The sequence below is a fragment of the Mustela lutreola genome, chromosome 10, assembly GCF_030435805.1.
Source record: "Mustela lutreola isolate mMusLut2 chromosome 10, mMusLut2.pri, whole genome shotgun sequence".
In the NCBI taxonomy this organism is placed as follows: domain Eukaryota; kingdom Metazoa; phylum Chordata; class Mammalia; order Carnivora; family Mustelidae; genus Mustela; species Mustela lutreola.
The window spans coordinates 80,996,325-81,014,905 of NC_081299.1; positions in this window are offsets into that span (position 1 = coordinate 80,996,325).

Here is an 18,581-nt window from a genome sequence, read left to right on the forward strand (position 1 = left end):
TAAACAAGCAAGCAAGCAAGAAAGAAAGAAAGAAGAAAAGAAAAATGAAGAAAAGGAAGGAAGGAAGAAAGAAAAGGAAAGAAAAAGAAAGGGAGGGAGGGAGGAAGAGAGAGGAAGGAAGGAAGGTAGGAAGGAAGGAAGCAAGCAAAAAAAACATACAAGGTAATTTCAGGTAATAATGAGTGCTAGGAAAGAAATAAAAGACAGTGGGGATTGGAAGGCATTTTAGAAAGGCCAGTTTGTGGAGATGACACTCAGACTAAGACCAGGAGGAACCTGCAAGCGTTGTAATGAGCCTGCTAGGCAGGGGCAATAGCAGGTGCAAAGTCCCCGAGGTGGAGGTCCTTTGGTGTGTTTCACATAAAGGAAGCCACTGTGACTGGAATATGGTTAGTGAGAGGAGGAAAGAGAGACGATGTGGTCAGAGAGGTAAGCAGGCACAGTTCACACTGGGTTGTTAGGCCGTTGTAAGGTCTTGGCTTCTCATCATGCTTAGAATAAGCATTTCAGATTTTAAGCAATCCAGGGGGAAAATGATGTGGGCTTATGTGCAGGCTCTCAAACATTTTTTAGCACAATACCCAAGAAGGCACATATTTTATGTGGTGACTCTGTATATAAACACATATGCATAATCAAAAACTTCATGAGACAATCCCCTTAACCGTGAGTGATGCACTCAGAGATTGCTATTCGATTTCATCATAAAACAAGAAATCCTGGCTGTCACCTACTAAACTGATTTCATAACTTATCAATGGGTTGCAACTCACAGTTTTTGTAAAATGCTGGCTCAGACTAAAGTGCTGACAGTAGAGATGGAGAGAAATGAACAAATTCAGGGTATATTTTAGAAGTAGAGTTGACAGTGGTTATTGATGGACTCAGGAGGAGGTAAAGAAAAAAGCCTGATAAACGATGATTTTCTATGATTTTGGCTTGAGAAAAGGAGAGGATGGTCTTACATCCTGAGGTGGGGAAGACCAAGGAAGGAATATTTTTAAGAGAGGGGTGCAGGGGAAATCAAGAAATCTTTAAATAATTGAATAATTAAATAATTGAATTAAATAATTTTTAATTTTTTCTTTAAATTTCTTTAAATAATTAAATAATTGAATAATTCTAATTACACATGTTCATGAGCATATAGAATATTTGTAATATTAATTGCTTACAGTACAAGCCAACAAAAAATCTTTTTTTGTAGACTCTTAAAAATACTTTAAAAATGTTAATTTTATTTTCATCATAGAAGCAAAACCTGCTTACTAAAATAAAAGAGAAAGAAATGGGATCCATGATCTAGCCACATAAAAATGACCATGAGTAATTTTTTAAAATGTTACCTTAGTGTAACTTTTTTTATGCATTTTTTTTGTCATCACCTAAGCTTTTATACAGATAATCATTTGGGATTGGAATTAAGTTAAGCAGTTTAGGGCTAATCAGTGGATTTGGAGACAATGAGGTTCATGGTAATTGATGTTCAATGATTAGCTTTATTTCTATAATAATAATGTGATTTTAATGGGAAACCCAGTGATTTAGTCCACTGTTTCTCAAACATTAAATACCCACACACATGATGACATCATATTTTTCAAGCAGTCTTGTATATGTGCCCAGATTGGGATGTTTATACTCTATATACCCTCCAACGTCCATCTCCATACCTACTGAGAATCCTGTATACAGGATTAAAATTTTTTTTCTAAATATAAAATAATAACTAAACATGCTTGTCCAAATTACATGTGTCATTTTTTGGGCTCCTTCACTCTTCATTCTGATGCTTCCCTTTAAAAGCTACAAACTTTGAAACCTACTTCCTGACTCCTTTCCTTGATGACCAGTGATTTCATCAGGCCTAGTTGGCCTTTACATACAACAAAGCTTACACCACAGTTCTAATGACTATTAGATGCTATGTCTATAGTAATCTTAAATCCACAAAAATACTTTCTCTTACATATCAACACTTATTAGTTCTTCTGTTGAAGCATTGTCTTAGGCTTTATGTAAATAAATATGAGGAAGAAGATGGTCCTTACCCTCAAGGAGTTTATAATCCAATCTCATGATGAAACAACTTTTAAAAAATAAACTTTGAACAGCTTAAATTTACTGAAATATTGTGAAGATAGTACTGTGCCCATGTACCCCAAACCCAATTTCCCCGTTAGTATGGTACATAGTTTTACAGTCAGTTTGAATCATACCATTTACAGAATTTTGAATTTTCCTCTTTTCACTTTATAGTATATCATCAGTATTGTTTCCACTCAAAAGGAATGCTAGTGGTGGCCAGGTGCTCTACATACTACCTGTGCCAGCCACCTCATTCATCAGATGAGGTTAAGACCAGCATATGAAGTAAAACCACAGCTTCAGGCACCCATCCCCAGGTCCATGAGTGTAACATGGCTGCTTCTCACCTACCAGGGAGATGTAAAGATGTAGGGAATAGTCCTTTATGAATTCATTTAACCAACCAATAGTCCCTGAATGCCCAGGCACGGGGCTGGTACTGAAAGAGAAATATTACTTGTCACTCTCTATTCTCCAGGAATTTACGTTATAAATGGTTTTTGAGTTGAATTCAAAGAATCCAAGCACATTGAATTTCTGCTTTCCTTCAGTGAGTGGGAGGAGCAAAATGTACTGAGGAATGGGGAACTGAACATAATTTCAGAGGGTTTTTGTGGTAGGCTGATAATGGCCCTCCAAAGGTGTCTATGCCCTAATCCCTGTAATCTGTGAATGTTACTTTACATAGCAAAAGGAGCTTTGCAGATGTGACTAAGGATCTTGATTATATAGGATTATGCAGATGGATCCAATGTAATCATAAGAGTTCTTAAGTTACAGATGGTCCCTGACTCACAGTGGTTCAACTTACAATTTTTCAACCTTACAATGGTGTGAAAGCAATATGCATTCAGTAGAAACTGTGCTTTGAATTCTGAATTTTGATCTTTTCCCAGGCTAGTGACGTGCAGTCTGATACTCTCTTACGATGCTGGGCAATGGTAGCCCCAGCTCCCAGTCAGCCACGTGATCATGAGGGTAAACAACCAATACACTTAAAACCATTTTGTACCCATTCAGCCATTCTATTCCTTACTTTCAGTACAGTATTCAATACATGAGATATTCACCACTTTATTACAAAATAGGCTTTGTGTGAGATGGTTTTACTCAATTGTAGACTAATGATGGTGTTCTGAGTACTTTCAGGGTAGGCCAGGCTGAGATATGATATGCAATAGGTTAGGGTGTATTAAGCACATTTTTTACTTATATTATTTTCAATTTATGATGGACTTATCAGGACATAACTTCATCATAAATAAAGGAAGAGGCAGTGGATGTGACTAGAGCCACAGATGATAGGAATGGGATTACCAGTCAGAGGCTGTGAATTGAAGAACATGGGCAGCCTCTAGAAGCTGAAAGAAGTAAGGAATAGTCTCTCCTAGAACCTCCAGAAGGAATGCAGCCTTACCAGTGCCTTTATTTTAGCTCCTTAAGACCCATTCTGGACTTCCCACCTCCAAAACTGTAACAGAATAAATTTGTGTTGGTTTCAGCCACCAGATTTGTGGTAATTTGTTATAGCAGCAATAGAAACTAATGCAGTTGATAAGCTGACTACTTTTTATGAAAAGAAAAATTATTAGTAAGAAAGATATTTGTAGGATTATAGAATGTTAGCCTCTAAGGTTCAACTCTGCTCTAATCTAATAGCTTCACTTTTTTAGAGGAAAATAATGATGGAAAGGAAAGTATCTGACAAACTTTTCTTTATTCAAACTGATTATATTGCTTTGGCTTTGAAACCATATATGTAGCAGCATGATTCATAATAGCCCAAACTGGAAACAACCCAAATGTCATCAATACTAGAATGGAAACCCATTCCCCATCTATTCCCACAATGGAATACTACATAGCAATGAAAATGTATGAACTACAATTACAAGGAATAATATGGGTGAATCCTGTGAACTCCTGTTATTGTTGAGTGAAAGAAGACAGATATTTAGAGTTAATGCCATATAATTCCACTTACATAAATTTCAAAACAAGTCAAAACTAATCTATGATGTTAACAGTTACCTTGGAGAGGGATGGGGCCTCGGTAAAAGGGAGGGGGTAGGATGGAAGCTTCTGGGATTCTGGCAATGTTCTGTCTCTTGATCTCAGTGCTGGTAACATGGGTAAGTTCATTTGGTAAAATTGATGTGATTTGTACAAACTTAGGGATGCTATACATCAAAAAAAGTTTACTTAAGATAAAACCATATGAATGTGTGCTCCCAATGACTGTTTTAACAGTAGATTAATATAAAGAATATGAGCTTTCAGAAGGAAAATAATGAGGGAAACCCCTTGCTGGACCCTTTTTGGATTCATTGCCCCCAAAAGGAAGAAACAACCCTCTCTGGCTTTAGAATATTGGATTTAAAAGGTTGTTCTAAAACATTTTAAACACCTTATGTTATACTTTTTAACCTCTCCTTTCTTCTCCCCTCAGAACATAATATTTTCAAGCTGGTGTTTAAAAATATTATTTAATTGTAGGGAAGGAAAGTCTTATAAGTTAATGATAAATAACTTGATAAATAAATATCAAATAACTTGATAAATAAATAACCAATTGCCTAACTATGGCTCTGTGGAAGAATGAGGCTTTCTGGTGTGTTTGGAATTGTATCTATTAGGGGCCCTTTTTATAGAGCAGACTGTTGGTGGAAAGTTAAGGCTGGAGTATGACTAATGAGACCATTCACATGAAATATTGAGGTAAGGTATCTGTACAAGTCTGGTGGGTTCATTTACAGAATGCTGAGCAGTGTAAATTTAAATACTAAAAAATCTATTAATTAAATGGTTTAAGTAACATTTAAATAATAAATATCCTACAGATTCAGTGAAAAAATAATTTCCTGTAACAAATATTATTTCTATGGTGCGTGGTCCTCACATAATTTTTATTTCCTGTAAATAAACAAAACTATTGTAGTTAATAGTTGGATATCTTGGGGAACTTCTTGCTCTTCAGCAAACATTGAAGTGAAGTGCAATTAAATTTAAATAAATCTTTACCCCAGCAGGCTAGTGCTCTCTGTTTATTGTGTTCCTGAGGTCATTGGAATGGGAGCACTTCCAACATTCTCTTATCTTTGGTCAGGAGGATGATAGCCGGCATAGCACTTAGAATTCTCAAAGTACTTATATCAACAGGACTGCTCCGGCACAAGGTTCATTACCAAATGTCATTGTGACCTCTAGCATTTCTTAAATTTTACCAAAGCCTGTAAACAATCTTGAAGGGCGCTTATAATTTTACTTCACACTGTTAAGGGAGCCAAAATTACAAAGTGAATATTGACTTAATACAGTTTATTTTTGGCAACTTATTTCCTACCAAAACAAAATGAATGAAAGCTGGTGCCCAACGCCAGGGGAGAATATTAACGACAATAGCACCTTAAAAACATAAACCAAAGGGAAATAATATGAAAAAACTGCAATGCTGATCTGAATAGCTAAGAAAGAGAGAATACTGATGCCCTTATTTTTGAGGTCCAAGTTGGCAGCATATATAAAATTAAATAATAGAAAAAGATGATTTCATCCATAATAGCATTTTTGTTAAAAAAAATTAGTTGGGAGAAATTTTGTGACAATAATATGAGATATTAGAGAACAAATGGAATAAAAAGAGCATGTCATGGACTACATAACACTTATGAATTTGAATTAAAAATATTTTCTTTATTATCTCCTTGTGTTTAAAGATCTCAAATACTCATTTATTGATAATCTAGCATAAGAGCTTTCAAAATAAGATGGCCTGCCTTCCTTCTTTCTGTTCTTTGCCTCCTTCAAGTATGAGTGAGATTTAGTACTAGACTCAGTGCTTCTCATTGTGTTTACAAAGAATCAAGAGCTTTATTCAAATGCAGATTCTCATTCAGTAGGTCGGTGGTTTGTGCAGGGTTGATCTTGGGGTTGACTGGAATTCCTGTTTCTAAAAAGTGTCTAGGTGATGCCAATGCTGTTGTACCTTGAACCCCACTTTGAGGAGCAAGGACTGGAAAAACAGCCCATCCTCAAAAAGTCCATAGTGTAACCCCAGAAACAAATAATACATTTTATGTCAATTAATTGAATTTAAATTAAAAAAACCCCACACACCTCCATTCTATAGTTACAGCCACTTCCATTCTCCACTGTAGTTCAAAAAGTTTCAACTTATTTTTCGATTATGTGTACAACCCAGATGTCAACAGAAAGCTTCTCTTCCCTCTCATGATCCAGATAAAATTAGACCAAAATACATCACTGATTCTGTAGCCTCTGAAAACCCAAAGACTATTCCATGATTTATGGAATGAATTCAGAGGCAAAACTTGGCCCTTCTCCAGTTTCTACAAACAATCCATCTGAACAAAAATGTTATCTGTAGACTTTACCTAGATGGGAGAAAATGGAACAGGAGTTGACATAATATAAGCACAAAGACTCTGATAGGATCTGTGGGCTCCTGCTTCTGCAGGATGAGTCTATCATCTGAGTCTTCTAACCATATGAGGTGCTGTGTCCAACCTGTACTATACACTATAAGTATTCCCCATGAGCTCATGCTTCCTAAGTAAGGCAGGGAGCTGGTATTTGAGCTACATATGATCACCCACCTATGTAGAACTCTTCTTTAAAACAAGCAAACCAAACTTCCTTCTGTCTGGATAGATCCAGGAGAATCTGGGGGTGACTATACATGTTTAATATGTAATACATTAAATAATATTTTAAAAAGCAATGAAATGATAAAAAGTAGTGCTTAATTAGTTGGTAAATGCTGGCCATATATCAATGTACATCAGGTGTTCATGTGACTTCCTATCATTCTTAAAGTCACACGATCATATAAGTAATGGTACATATGTATTTAGTATTTTACTTAGATATAGGATAAAATACTGCCAGTGCTGTCCAACCAAAGACCACCAGAAACATGCTTGTGAGTGGACAAATTGGGTTTAATACTCATGGCAAAAAGGAAAAATGCATACCATGGGGAACTTAGGGTGTCTCCACATTATAGGATTTGGGTTTGTGTTAAGTGATTTGGGGAGAGTTGTAGGAAGTGGAGTTGTACCTAGGATTGGATGTTGTCAAGAAACAGTAATTCTATGATTGGGTATCTTAATAAATATAACCTAAAAGGAGAGAAGACTAGGTGGAAGATAGGCTATCACTGGCAAAGATGCCCAGTCACTCATACCAGGCAGGTTAGAAGGATGTTTAGTTAATTTCTGTGGCTTGCACAATGTTTATGTTAGGACTGTGTGCAGACATTCACGATGGAGTGGACTTTATTTTTATTGTCCTGACCCATCATGGTCACAGAGCAGCCTTGTCTGATGCTGGTTCTTTGGAATTGTTGATATTCAACAGGAGAGCCCCAAGGCCTAGCTGATAGTACCAGGCAAATTCCTGGAGGCTGAGAGGTGCTTTCCTCTCCCTCAATACATTTTAGAAGAAAAATATCATCACTCCTCCCCTTTTTTTCCCCCTCAGAGTAGTATAACAGGGAGATGATAAAGTGAGAGATTGGATGGAATTATCTAGATGAAGCACAAAAATCATCAAAAATGGAATATTTATGTGTTAGGCAGACAGCAAAACTTGTGTGAGTGGTGCAACCTTCACAAACTTACAAATGTGATCACATGTTTTGTTTAATAAATTGAGTCCATGCTAGGAAGCAGTTTCCATACTTTTCTTCCTCCGTAGTTTCTAATAATGGCAGGTACAGATTCAACCCAAGAGTGGGGAGCTTTGTGGGTTTGTCCTCTTTCAGACATCAAGTGGAGAGAGCACTTGAATCGGATGAATCTACTGCCTTTGAGTCCCCAGGGTACCACCATTGAAGACTGGTCCTGCAGTTTGATAGGTGCGGTTGGGATGCCCTCACTGGTCTGACAGAGGAGAGTCGTATCATAGACGGGGTATTAGGGGTATAGCTACTTTTTCTGCTTGTTTTTCAGCTTATCTGTATCTCTCTGTAGGGCTACAGTTCCCGGAGGTTGGTGGGGCAGCCAGAGTTGCCAGCAAGCCAGAGAGATGCCTGTCTGTGAAGTAATAGCTCAGACCTATGACCCAAGAAGAGCATTCAGTGCCCAGGGTAGTGTCGCAAGACACCAGTCCTTTCTTCTTTTCTTTTTCTCTTTTTTCTAAGGGAAGAAATGTGGGCTTTTGCATCTAGTAGCTTTACTTTAAATTCCACTATAGTAACATGAGCTGTGTATTCTTAGACAACTTACTTAGTCTATCTGAGCCTTTTCTGTCTGCTAAAACTAGGAGTAATAATGGCCTTGTGCTTTCTGCTTCCTTTGTACATGGCATCTTCCTCCACCTAGCAAGTCTCACCTGTTCCTCTCCTTACCACTTGGTGGGAATTCTACCCATCCTTGAAGATCAAGTTCTAGTCACTCTTCCCTCAGTGGCTGCAACCTACTGTGATCTCTACTCCTTTTGAACTATGTATAGTAAATAGATACTCAAAGTACTGCTCAATTAGCACTCACCAGTCACTTCCTCTTAGAACATTATTCTCAAGGAGAAAGAAAAGAGCCAAGAAGTACACTTAGAATAAATTGTTTTGTTTATTTTTTTCCACCAGTTTTCTGTTTCAGGCCTCCTGCTTCAGCATTCTTGATCTTCCAGCAGCAAAACAGATTTCCCTGGCACTTCTTAGATATTCCACTGTGTGTTCTCTCTTTCTCTGGTTATAGTTTGGAAGGGGGGAAAAAACAAGAAGCAAAATGCTATTGGACATTGCTTCTCCACCAGGGGTGTGAGCTTTCTAACTTTCTTGGCATTTCCCTCACCTCCCACTAGACCAGGAGAGTTACAAGTTTTCCCCTGAATGACTGAGATCAGCTCCATCATTGCTGCCAAATGACAAAACTGTTAGACAAATTTCTCACCAGTGGTTAGAACCATCTGGCTAACATAGGACCCCAGCTAAACTTCAATCTTTTTACCCCTGCTGGTCTCCAGCAAAAACTTTCTCCAAAACATTCCTGACACTGCAACCAGTGTTATTTTCTTGGTCCCAACTCTTTGACCAGGCTCTGCAGTGATTTAAATGGTCATTCAGGAGCTCTACCTCCATTTCAAAGCCAATCGCCAGGCTATAAACAGCTTGTTCACTCTGGCTCTGCATCTGGCCCTACTCCACTTCTGTCTGGGATTGTGTTAAACCATTAGCTTGCAACAGTATTTAGTTATTATTAAAAAATTTCTTCTACCTCTTGACCCCCTTCACCCTTTTCTCTTACCTCCTTTCCCCCACCTCTGGCAATCACCAATCTGCACTCTATATCTCTGTGCTTGTTTTAGTTATTTTTTTTTCAGATTCCACATAAAAAAGGCTCATATAGTATTTTTCTTTCTCTGCCTGACTTACTTCACTTAGCATGATAAGTTCCATCCATATTGTCCATCCATATTGTCACAGACAGCAAGATTTCATTCTTTTTTAGGGCTGAATAATATTTTATTGTGTGTGAATATATACCACAATTTCTCCATCTGTTTGTTCATCAGTGGACCATTAGGTTGTTTTCATATCTAGGCTATTGTAAATAATGCTGATTACATGGGGGTGCATACATCTTTTCAATTTGGTGCTTTTCTTCAGATAAATACCCAGAAGTGGAATTACTGCATTATATGATAGATAGTTCTATTTTTAACTTTTAAAAACACCTCCATACTGTTTTTCATAGTGGCTGCACCACTCTTCAGTCCCACCAACAGCAAACAAGGGTTTCCTTTTCTCCACATCTTTGCCAACAACTGTTATTTCTTGTCTTTCTGGTAATAGCTATTCTAACAAGTATGAAGCGATATTTCATTGTGGTTTTGACTTGCATTTCCTTGATGATTTGTAATGTTGAGCATCTTTTCATGTACTTGTTGGTCATCATGTCTTCTCTGGAAAATGTATTCAGATATTCTTCCAGTTTTTTAAAACTGGATTGAAATTTTTTTGGTATTATTTGTGATTTCTTTATGTATTTTGGATATTAGCCCTTTATCAAATATATAATTTATAAAAATTTTCTTCATTTAATAGGTTGTCTTTTCATTTTGTTGATGGTTTCCTTTGCTGTACAGAGCTTTTTAATTTGATGTAGTCCCACTTGTTTATTTTTACTATTGTTGCTTTTGCTTTTGGTGTCAGTTTCAAAAAAAAAATCATTGCCAAGATCTATGTCAAGGAGTTTATTGCCTATGTTTTCTTCTAGGAGTTTTATTGTTTCAGGTCTTAAGTTCAAGTCTTTAATCCATTTTGAGTTGATTTTTTTGTGTGGTATAAGATAGTGGCCTGGTTTCATTCTGTTGCATGTGGCCTGTCCACTTTTCCTAACACCATTTATTGAAAAGACTATCCTCTCCCCATTATATATTCTTGGCTTCTTTGTCATAAATTAATTGAGCATATATATGTGGGTTTATTTCTAAGCTCCTTATTCTGTTATATTGAATAATGTGTCTGTTTTTTATGCCAGTATGATACTGTTTTAATTGCTATAGCTTTGTAGTATAGTTTGAAATTAGGGAGCATGATGTCTCCAACTTTGTTCTTTCCCAAGATTGTTTTGGCTATTCAGGGTCATCTTTTCCTTTTCCTTTTCTTTTCTTTTTCCTTCCTTCCTTCCTTCCTTCCTTTCTTTCTTTCTAAGAAAGGGAGAAAGAGGGAGGTAGAGGGAGAGGTAGGGAGGGGTAGAGGGAGAGAGGTGTGTGTTTTTTTTTTAAGATTTTATTTATTTATTTGAGAGAATTAGCAGTGAGGAGAGGCAGAGGGCAAGAGAGAGAGAGAGAGAGAGAGAGAGAAGCAGACTCCTTCTGAGTAGGAAGCACGATTCCTGGCTCTATCCTAGGAGATCATAATATGAACTGAAGGCAGACACTTGACTAACTGAGCCACCCAGGCCTCCCCCACCCACCGCCCAGAGAGAGAATCTTAAACAGGCTCCATGCCCAGCATAGAGACTGACATGGGGCTTGAACTCACAACCCTGAGTTCATGACCTGAGCCGAAATCCAGAGTGCCCCTAAGGGCACCCAGGTTCCCTATACAAATTCTATACAAATTTCAAGATTATTCTATTTCTGTGAAAAACACCCCTGGAATTATGACAGGATTGCACTGAATATGTAGATTGCTTTGATTAGTATGGACATTTTAATAATATTCATTCTCCTAATCCATGAGCAAGGAATATCTTTCCATTCTTTGTGCCTTCTTCAGTTTCTTTCATTAATGTTTTGTGGTTTCCAATACACAGGTCTTTCACCTCCTTGGTTAAATTTGTTCCTGGTATTTTATTATTTTTGAAATAACTGCAAATGGGATTGTTTTCTTTTTCTTTTAAAGATTTTTCAAATTTAGGGGCACCTGGGTGGCTCAGTGGGTTAGGCCGCTGCCTTCAGCTCAGGTCATGATCTCAGGGTCCTGGGATCGAATCCCGCATCGGGCTCTCCGCTCGGCAGGGAGCCTGCTTCCCTCTCTCTCTCTCTCTCTGCCTGCCTCTCTGTCTACTGTGATCTCTGTCAAATAAATAAATAAAATCTTTAAAAAAAAAGATTTTTCAAATTTATTTGATAGAGAGAGACACAGTAAGAGATGGGAATACAAGCTGGTGTAGTGGGACAGGGAGAAGCAGGTTTCCTGCTGAGCAGGGAGCCAGATGTGGGGCTCGATTCCCAGACCCTGGGATCATGACCTGACTCAAAGGCAGATGCTTAACGACTGATCCAACCAGGTTCCCCAAGTGGGGTCGTTTTCTTAATTTCTCTTTTTAATAGCTTGTTATTTGCAACTTGTTATATGCAACAGATTCTTGTGTATTGATTTTGTATCCTACAACTTTACAGTTTACTTATTAGTTTTATCCGTTTTTTGGTGGAACCTTTGAAGTTTTCTATACATAACAGGTCATCTGCAAGTAGCAGACTAGATCACTCCTTTTCCAATTTGGATGCCTTTTATTTCTTTTTCTTTTCTTTTTTTTTTAAGGATTTTATTTATTTATTTGACAGACAGAGATCACAAGTAGGCAGAGAGGCAGGCAGAGAGAGAGGAGGAAGCAGGCTCCCTGCTGAGCAGAGAGCCCGATGTGGGACTCGATCCCAGGACCCTGAGATCATGACCCGAGCCGAAGGCAGCGGCTTAATCCACTGAGCCACCCAGGCGCCCCTTATTTCTTTTTCTTAATGGCTCTGACTAGGACTTCTCATACTACATTAAATAAAAATGAGGAGAGCAGGCATCCTTGTCTTATTTCTGATCTTTAAAGAAAAAGCTTTAAACTTCCCACCATTGAGTATGATACTATTAGCTATGGGCTTATCATATACAGCCTTTATTACGTTGTGGTAAATTCCCTCTGTACCCACTGTTAAGAGTTTTATCATAATGGATATTGAACTTCACAAGTGTTTTTTCTACCTCCTTTGAGATAATCATTTGATTTTTGTCTTTCATTTTGTTATTGTGATACATCACACTGATTTACAGGTGATAAACCATTGTTACATCCCTGGAATAAATTACACTGATCAAGGTAGGGTTTGTAATCCTTTTAATGTACTGTTGAATTTGGTTAACTAATACATTGTTAAGAATTTTTGCATTTATGTTCCTATTCTTGTGGTCCTTGTCTGGTTTGGGTGTCAGAGTAATGCTGGCTTCATAAAATAAGTTTGGAAGAGTTCCCTCCTCTTCTATGGAATTGGCTTCTGGTTCCAGTTCATGAGAGCAATGTAGGAAGATCCTGAACTCACCTCCTCCCACAGACATACTACATATGGAATAATTCCTCTTTTAAAAAACCCAAAGTATAGCTGAGTGATGATTACTCATTTTGAGCAAATGAGGAGACCACACTAAAGCAGCTAGGAAAGCCTGGCACAGAATCTCCCCATAAATCCCTCCATCCTCGGCATGTTGACCCACAACCAGGAGAAAATTCAAAGACTGGAAAATTCCAAGCCTCTTCACCCCAAAGACCAAAGGCTTAGCACCCTGTATCAGGCAGCTTAATTTTAAAGGGTACCCTGAGAGATGGGACCCCAAACATCTAACTTTGAAAACCAGTGAGACTCGTGTCTCAGTATCCACAAGACTGAAGGGATATGAGAAATAGCTCTTAAAAAGCCTGTGCATTCAAACTCATCCAGCCCCAGACTCAGGGCAGAGACAGACAATTGCACCCAGGCCTAAAGTGAATAAGGCTCATATTAAAGCATCTGCTTGAAGGGCAGGCATCTAACTTAACACACACATGTAGGAACCCACTGGAACATTCTCTGGGATGGACTCCTACAGGTGCCACTTTTGCCCTATCCCTTTGCCATGCTCTAGAGTATTTGTATCTCCTGGAAGGGAGCTTTTTTTGTGTCTGCAGCCTAGGGGCTTCCTTGGCCACCTGGCTCTGGAACCCAGGGCAGCTTGTGTTCTTGCTCCCATAGGATTGCTGTAATTGGTGCCACCCAGAAAGGAGCTCATACCTTTTTCTGGTGTACCATTTTTGCAGCTGCTACCATGGGTCACTTCTAGGTCACCTGGCTCTGGTAGCCAGTGGGGCTATGGTTGTGGGTCCCACAGGACGGTAATGGAGGTAGAAAGTCTTTTTAAATAGTACTACCCCCAGGGCACAGCAAGAGATCTTTCTGTGAAACAAAGTTCTGTTGACTAGCTAATCATCATGGCTGCGTCAGAGGGAAGGGAGGCTTCTAATTAAACACCCATCTAGGGCTGACTAGAATTGTTTCCAGATATTCTATCTTTATGCTCTCCCTGTGCTGTGCTCCACAGTTCCAGTGTCTCCGGGAGGGAAGGTTTACATGCATCTAGTTCCCTAGTTTTTATGTCTGGTGTCCTGGTTCTTATGACTGCTACCCCGAGGACAACACCTGATTGCCTAGCTCTGGTGCCCATGGGAGTTTGCATTCCTGGGACCCACAGGATTGTGGCAATCAGACATTCTTGGGAGGCTACCACCCCCAAGCCTTGCACAGGCAGCAGAGTCTTTTTGTTGACATGTCTTATTTTCCTGGTGCATTCAGCTCTTGGAATATTTGATCAATTCTCTTTCTAGCAGACTTTGGTCAGGACTCCTTGATGAACCCTTTACAAGTTTTCCTACACTCGATTCAAGGAGATTGGAGTATGGGGCTCTGATGTCTTCTTTGCAAGAAGGCCCTAGGTTTCTTTTATAGGGACTGAGTCATCTCCTTCCCAATGACCAGCTCTGCACACCAATGGGAGAGCCAGCTTTTGTTGGGACAAAAAGAAAAAAAGAAAAAAAATTCCCTTATTCCAGAATGATGGGTGTCTACTCATGTTATATTTCATAACTGAAGGATTACTCAAGTGACCCTTCTCTAATCCAAGAAGCTCAAGTTCTATTAAGTTTAAAAAGACAGAAATAAAAACAGTGGACGGTAGATATCCTGTGATATTAGCAAAAGAAAAGAAGAGTTACAAAAAGAATAGGAGAGACCGTGGTAAGGAAAACAGGCATTTTATAGAAATGAGTGATTAACAATTTCAATCTTTATCAGGTTAAGAAGTGGAGACTGAGAAGGACCCACTGGATTTGGACCTCAAGTCATTGTTGGGTAGACACCTGACTGCACTAGTCTTCAAATCAATGAGGGGTGAAGTAGAGACTGTTAAATCTGCACTTTCCTTATAAGAAACTTGCCTGTGAAAGCAAAATGAGAGGGGATAACTGTGTATGTGTTGTAGTGGGGGGGGCAGACAGTGATGTTGGAGGTAGGCTTTCTCAGAACAAAGACAGTTTCAAGGAATTCCAGCATTATCTAAATACTAAAAACATTATCTGCTTCTTTAGGAATTTTGAGTTCACTGAAACCTGGTGTTTCTTGTTACGGAATTCCATCCAGGCTAACATTTAGTCATCAGGGCCCCTTAGTCTCCTCTCAGCTGTGACAGTTTCTCAGACTTTTCTAGTTTTAGATGACTTTGATGACTTTGTTTTGTTTTTAAGTAGGCACCATACCCCATGTGGGGCTTGAACTCACAACCCTGAAATCCGGAGTTGCATATTCTAAATAAATAAAAATCTTAAAAAAAAAAAAAAAAAAGAGTTGCATGTTCTACTGACTACACTAGCCAGGTACTCCATGACTTTGGCAGTTTTGAGGAGTACTGGTCAGGTATTTTTTGTGTAATGTCCCTTGACTGGAATTTGTCTGGTGCTTTTTTCATGATTAGACTGGGATTATAGGTTTCTGGGAGGAAGACTCAGAGAGTCATTTTAATCACATGATAATCACTATGGATATGAAGCTTGATCCCCTGGCTAAGGCAGTATTAGTCAAATTTCTCCACTACAAAGTTCCTTCCCTCCATCCTCTTGCATACTGTCCTCTTTGGTTGGAAGTCACTATGCAAAGCCCATACTTAAGGAGTCAGGAGCTAGCTTCTACCTCTTCAAGCGTGGAGTATTTACACAAATTATTTGGAATTTTCTAAACAGGAACTTTGTCTCTTCTTTCCTGGATAAGCCAATTTTTAGTCCCCCTATGAGACACTCAGTAACTTCATGCCTTGCTTACTGAGATTAAACTCGCAGGATAAATTTCATCCAGAAAGTTGGCTCTTTGATTCATATTTTTCAATACAGATTACCATGCTGACAGTAGCAGAAATTGAGAGCACTGGAGAACCTCACAAAAATAATATTGAAAGTGTTCACATATTTCACATATCTTTTTTGCTAGTCGTTAACATTTCCATAGGCCAAGAAAGAAGTCATTTAATGGGAATGACCTGTAACTGAGTGATTTGAATAATATGAAGTTGAAATACTGAATCAACACTTTTATTTGTCAGTTTTCATTTTCTGGTTTCTGAATACATAAGATTGTTTAAAAAATTAAAGTTACTGAATTTCACCTCCTGATAATTAGCACTGATAATGAAAGAAAAACTATAGGATAAAACTGGTTGTGTGAAGCAGCCATAATTGATCTAGGCTCTATCACTTACTAGTTGTGTGACCTACTGCAATTTAGCTTCTGTAAGCAAACCTCCATTTCCTCAGCTATAAATTAGAAAAAGAATAACGTCTAAATAACACATTTTTGAGGAGTAAGTGGGAAAAATATGTATTTATATATATTTTTAACCAGTTAACATACAGTATAATATTAGTCTCAGGTGTATAATATAGTGATTCAACACTTCCATACATCACCCAGTGCTCATCACAAGTGCCCTTCTTAATCCCCATCACCTGTTAACCCATCTGCCCTCACCTCCCCTCTGGTAACCATCAGTTATATACAGACTCTATAGTTGAGTCTGTTTCTTGGTATGCCTCTCATTCACTCTCTTTCTCTCTGTTTGCCCTTTACTGATTTGTTTTGTTTCTTAAATTCCATATATGAATGAAGATAGTATATTTTAAGATGCATTTATAACCTATAAAGTTGCCCCAGGCCCTGGGGGTGACACTCAGCCAGGGTGCACTGCCGTAGCCAGCGTGTTTAATGCCTCATGTTCATTAGATTGGTCGGGGTCCAAGCTGAGTCAGTGCTAAGTATTTTGAACATCACTGCTCTTAGCTACTTGTGAGACACACAGAATCAGTTTCCTCCTGGCCCTCCCAGCCAATTAATTTATGTACTGTTGGAACTAGCGCTGTGTCTGGGCCTTGCTACATGTGAATAATTAAGATGCCTTGATGCCTGTAGATCTGGAGGTGGGGAGCCGGGGGTTCACCTTGACAGATTTTGAAAGGCAAACCTTGCTCTTGCTGAAGGTGTACTGGCTATGCCTGAATCGGCAAGTCCTGCTGGGAAGCCCTTCCCAGTGTAAGCACAGACAGGTAGATAGACATGCCCATGTAGTCACGCTTGTGGTTCTGTGGTCCCCTGTCGGCATGACCATTTCAGGCAGTGGACATAATTAGTATTCGGTAAAGATATCCCTTGATTTCTTTTTGTGAAAATGTTACCCAAAGCAATGAACATAGAAGGAAGACTACTCCCTGAAAAATTTCCTGAGTGTGTAAGCAAGTTAGAGATCATAGAAAGTTACCAAGAATTCCAAGCCATATTTAATACTGAATTAGGAAATAGTTGCTCCAGGTGATTATGTGATGCCAGCTAACAACAACAACAAAAATATTCAGGAGTCTCTCCTTAAATGTATTATTAATTGAAGGCAGTTTATGGAATCAATTCCACTTCTGTTGAAAGAAAGATTCTTAGTACTTTTGGAAGAAATACTTAATAATATCGTAATTCCAATCACATTCCATGGTTTGTTTTTTCCAAGTCAACATTTTTGCTAAAGAGTTTTTTATTTATAAAATTATATTGACTACCAAAGATTGAATATATAATTTTTTAATAATTTCAAATCATTTGTTAATCTATATTTTTAAAGGTGATCATTCTGGGGAGAAAAGCAATCATATATTCTATTTTGGTATTAAAATCTGAATTCAATAGTCCATAAAGAAAAACAAGGACCCTTCAGCCTCCTTCTTATTTCCTAATGTTAAAGATCTGACTTCCTTTCAAGGATATATGCTGGGGTAAGAATAAGAACTCAGTGAACCATTCCAGAACTTGGTGGGTTTCCCTCTTTCCCTCCCTGAGTCACAAGTCTTGTGGTAAAAACAACAACAACAACAACAACAACAACAAACCAAAAAAACTTTCTTCAGATAGTTTCTGGAGATAAGGTTTTAAGCATAATTTATTTCTTCTATCTCATCCATAAATATTTTATAGTTAAAAAAAATTCTTACCACTGAACAAAACCATCTTAATTTTGTTAAAACTATCACTTGAAATATTGAATTTGAATTCTACTAAAAAACAAATACATATTACCGAAGAAACCAGGGGTGGAACTGGCCATGAAAACCCCCGGGTTTATTTACACATAGTGTGACTCACGCAATATCTGGATGGCTTTCATTTGTGCAAGAGCCACAAATCTTAAAACCAGCAAAGTTCTGTGAAATCATCTCGTGATTTGCATCTTCTTACAGTTGGGGAAACTGAGTTCTCAGAGTTAGGTGGCTTGTAGGGAAACAGCTGCTCACAGGGAGACTGAGTAGGTATGTGGTACTGCTTGCTTGCTTGCTTGCTTTCCCTTTCTTTCTTTATTTTCTTTATTATTATTATTTTTTAAAGATTTCATTTACTTATTGGAGAAGAGAGAGATTGTGTGTGTGGGGAGGGAGAGGGAGAGAGAGTCTGAAGCAGACTCCATGCTGAGCTCAGAGCCCAACGTGGGCTTCCATTCCATCCCACAACCACAGGATCACAGCCTGAGGCAAAACCAAGAGTCAGATGCTTAACTGAGCGAGCCACTCTGGCTCCCAGTCCTGTGTTCCTTGCTCCCTGCTCCCCGCTGCTGAGGGCAGACAGCAGGCCCCCCTTGTCTGCAGGCATGTGTTCCAAGACACCCCTCCCGGCCAGGGCGCCCGCACCTGTGGGTGCCACTG